Below are 4947 nucleotides of genomic sequence, written 5' to 3'. Positions count from 1 at the left end.
TAGGGACAATAGTGGGGTGGAAGGTGGGGGAGAATCAGGCCAATGGGCATGATGTTATGTTAGACAGGAGGGGCAATAAGCTCTGGTGCTCTGGGGCACAGCACGGGGATCTAATCAACAATAATGCATTATATATCTCAAATCAGAAGAGAATCTTGAATGTACTTACCATAAAGAAATGGTACTAGTTTAAGCTGATGGTCATGAGGACAATTTTGAGCATGCCACTACCCAATAGATACATGAATCAAAAATCCCATTGTATGTTGTTAATATGTACAAATATTATGTGTCAATTAAAAATTATCTTCAGCCCAGAGCCTGCTTTTTTCTTGATGTTAGGGACAGTGCTAATTGAAATCTGCCCTCTGCCAGGGATTAATGCAGTGATTTGGACACAGCATATTTTGGTCCCAGTAAATGATCATGCAGTCAAATTGATTCTCTTCCATGTGCCTTAGTACTGTGCCTTCTAAAGCAATTTGTTCTGCCAAGATAAGGAAGCCTGCTCCAGAGGTGGGAGAGAAGGAGGTTGGCTGTTGAGGTATGTAGCGAGACTGCCTGGCCTTCCCCCTTCCTTCCTGTTAGCAGTGATTGCTTTCTCCCTCCCAACCATTATGTCCTGTTGTCCCCAGGCACTTTTAAGGCTGTGATCCTCTCTAAATGCTCACTTTTCATCAGGCTGCCAGTGCCTTCATATCATGGAGGAATGGCTCATCTCTGATTGCAACAGATTTCTGGCAAGAACCAGGAATATTGCCAAGGAATTCATGCCAAACTCTTATTCTTATGAAACTCTGAGATTGCTTTAATGTCTCTTGAGAGCAGTTACATTTTCAGCTGTTAACATCTCATTTAAACGACACATATTTACGCTCACGATTCCATTTATCTGCTTATTAATGAAATGAATGAGGTGTGCCAAGTTCACAGCCTGTCGTAGTCCAAGGAAACGAGGTTTATGTGTTTCATCCCAATTTTCTAGTTTACTTCCCCTCTGCTTCTGCTATTCCTCAAGCTGAATTTTCTTCTTGCTGAGAAGGAAATATTGCTGTTAAAGACAGGGATTGACATCTGAATCCGGAACAAATGGAAACTCATAGCTCCAGCAGAGCAGCATTCACCCCTGCGTGTACACAGCAAGGGAGTCTAGTGGCCAAACATGTTCGGGAAGCACTGTTGAGGGTCACTCCCCTTAGAAATTCACACTAGAAAATAATATACAAGTCGCTCAGAAGTCATGCAATTAAAAAAAGGCAAAAATTCGACTATTTAGCTCCTTATGTTCCTCAAATTCATTTGATTAGAGGACAGTTTTCCTTGTAACTGTGGCATGCTGTGGAATTGATTGATAATCACCTTTTGAAAAGTTTAACCCAGAGATCTGTTTTCAATGGGACTGGCTCAAATAATTTGCAATGTTAAGTATTATTTTCATACCATTTTAATGAGAAGTTAGGTGCTTGATCAGAAACAAACCCTTGAATTATGATATTGCTTCTTAAGAAATTAATATTAGATATATGCAATCAATTTTTACCTCCTTCTTCCACAAAAATAACCTACACATTTAGATGGTCTGTCTGTCTATGAAAGAAAGCATCTTTTTGTCAATCATATCTCAAAGATATGCTGCAGGCAGGACGCAAGTCCTTGACATTTAATGTAAACATTTGAAAATGCAAAGTCCTTCACTGTAGTCTCTTCTTATTTTCTTTGGTCAATATTTTCTATTTGACTTTAAAAAATATCTCTGCATATTTCTAAGTGTTCCAGTTTATAAATTAACAAAGAACCCTTTAATAAAACATTTTATTCACTGATATTAAAAACTGTACAAAATGATATTCTAGGCAACAGTAGTGTTTTGGAACATCTAAGAAGATCACAGAATCTTGGATGCATACACATATTTACCACAAGCACCTTCCTTTGAAGTCTCCAATTGAAACTATTTATTATTGTTCATTATGTTTTCCAGACTCTGGTAGGTGTGCCTACTGAACATGATTTCCTAGGTTGCTCAGTTACACCCTAGGATCCAATGCCATAAACTGAAATGAGAGTTTGCATTGACATGAATAATGAAGAAGCTGAGAGAGGTTGTTTCTCAGAGAAAAATCTCTTTGTGAAGTAGTGAGGTCCCAGAGGAAGATATGCCAGACTAATACAGCCATCCGGGAAAGCTACAAGTTGATTAACAATAAAGCAGTTACATGGCGTGTCACAAAAGGATCTGTGTTTGGATTACAGCAAATAGGTACTTCTGGAAAAACAGACCATTATTTTTAAAGTACTAAAATCTGAAAGGCCACTTAATGCTTTTTTACCTATGTGAAAATGTGTTGCGCTGTGAATTCCTACAATGGACACCGCTGTCCAACGTGAACGCAGTCACTTTCTCTTCAAAATAAGTTTATTTTAAAAACACCTAAATTGAGTAAACAGTTGAAAGAAAAAGTTAATAACAAGATACAACTATATCACTACAAAACTATCACTATTAAAAGTATGGTGTATTTCTTTCCTTCTTTTCCCATGCATACCTGAATTTTCTTTGAAATGAAATAGTGAAGAAGACACGCCCCTATTTTTACCTGTCATTTCCACCAAACACTTTACCACAATCATCTCTCCTTGAAAACAACCCAGCTTTATAATGGATGTCTAATATTACATTGACTGGTTATGTCAGGCTTTATTCAATCCACCCCATTTTTTTTTGGGGGGGGGTAAGTTGTTAACTTTTTCAAGTTGTAAATCATATTGTGATGGACATAGGATACTTTCCTAGATTTCATTAGGAGAAAGAGAAGTAGCTTGAAATGTAATTATTAGATCATGAGGCATAAACAGTGCTGGCTTATGTTATATAATTAATGCTAAACAGGCTTATATAAGCAAAAGCTGAACAACCTACACTGTCTCCATAATGTAGAAATGCCCAGCTGAATTGCACACCCTGGCTCAGAATCTGTATGGTTTTAAGTGAGTTAGTGTCAGAGAATATTTAGTATTACTTTAATCTGCATGCCTTTGAATACTGGTGAATTTAATTTTAAAATTTTATTTACTACCTATTTCCATGTCTGTAGCTTTAAATTACTTATACCTGTACTTTGCCTGTTTTAATATCTTGAGCTAACATTGTTTATTATTGGTAGGTGACTTTCTTACCCAGAAGGATATAAAATCTTTGCTATCTTATTATTGTCAATGTTCTCTCAGTATATTATTTAGCTCTTCGTGCTGATTAGATTTCTTTTTAGGCAGATCAATGTTTACATTTTTATAATGTCAAATATATTGATTTTCTTCCTGTGAACATGAAGTATGTGTAAGAGTTACCAATATTCCTGGTTCTTTTCCTTTTGGATGTAAGGTTGGCTGTGCCTAACTTGGTGCCAGATAAGCTGAGTAACTAGCTCTGTTCAATGACTTGTGAGGAGAAATCACCTTTGTCACTTACTGGACAGAAGACCTAATGCCAGTGAGAGAATCCACAGAGCTGATTTCTGTTTCCCTCTGTCCAGTGGCTGGTCCAGTGCACAGGTAACAGCTGCTCCATCAGCCCAGGGCCCCTGAGGGACAACTTGTGTGGCAAAGTCTGCAACAGACTTGCCACAACCATTTCAGCAAGAGCACTGTTTTGGATTTTAAGCCTTTATTTGGGGCTATGACTCATCAGAGTAACTGAATCTAGCCTATGTGGGAATGTTGGAATATTTACAAAATTAAAAATCTCTCCTTTATCAGTGTAACTGATGAATATTCATTTATGTAATTGCTATTAGGAGTTTTATGACTTATTGGTAGTTTAGTAATCCATTTGAAATTTCTCCTGATGAATGGTTTAAGGATATAATCTTTTATGCTATATATAATTATAAACATAGATACTATTTGTAATTCTATGTATGTGCATATATGTATGTAATTTCCTAATGATATTTTATAACCCCTTTCCCATAATTGTTATATAATTTAATTTCTGGACTCTCTGCCTTGACTATTCTGCCTATGTGTATGGGTAAATGACTCTTCCTATAGGTTTCACTTATTCTTTATTGTAATATTTTTTTGAAATCATTTGCCTGTTTATTAATTGCAATTATCAGTCGAGAATATTTTAAACTAATAAATTTTTTTGAAACATTGAAAAGTATTCTAAGATTGTGGGACATTTATATCAAGACATTTATATTTATTGAACTTTATAGTTTTCAGAAGCAAATCACACATTAATATTTTAGAAGGGTTTTCATAGTTGAGTTTGGTCTTTTATAATATTTCCCTTCTGTTAATATTGATTATAATTATGTCTCTGTGTATATATTTATATGTACTTGCCTTTATACACTATTAATAAATATCTTAATTCCTTTGATTCATAATGTAATCATTTTCAAATATCCATCATTTCTGTTTTCCTCAATACACTGGCTAGAACTTTTAGAAGAAGAAAATCAGAGTGAATCTTATTTTGTTCATAATTTAAATTGAAATGTTTCTATTATTAAACCATTACCTACGGTTTGGAAGTTGGATTGAAATAGATATTATATTATTAATTTAATATAGAACATGAAATGCAAGTTAAAATAAATATAACTTATATTCATAACTCAAACAAAATGCCTTGGATTTTATTAAACGTTTTCCAGAGTTCAATTTGCCCTTCTAATGAGATATTTTGTATGAATACATTTCTTTATATTAATTCATTCTTGCAATTCTGGAATAAATTATACTTGATCACCAAGAGTTTTTCTTTCAATATGCTGCTAAATTTGATTTGTTGACTTTTTTATAGTGTTTTGCATCTTTATTAATAAATGAGAGTAACATACATGTTTTTTTTTTGTGTGTATTAACTGTCAATTTTGTAATTAGAGTTTTCTAAAGTTAATAAAATGTAAAGAATTGTTTTCTAATGATTTCTGTTTC

The sequence above is a fragment of the Marmota monax genome, unplaced genomic scaffold (assembly GCF_021218885.2).
Source record: "Marmota monax isolate L192 unplaced genomic scaffold, Marmota_monax_Labrador192_F-V1.1 WCK01_AAM20220418_F8-fsc00016, whole genome shotgun sequence".
In the NCBI taxonomy this organism is placed as follows: Eukaryota; Metazoa; Chordata; class Mammalia; order Rodentia; family Sciuridae; genus Marmota; species Marmota monax.
The sequence above is the reverse complement of the archived record's forward strand: the minus strand, read 5'-3'. Positions refer to the sequence as shown.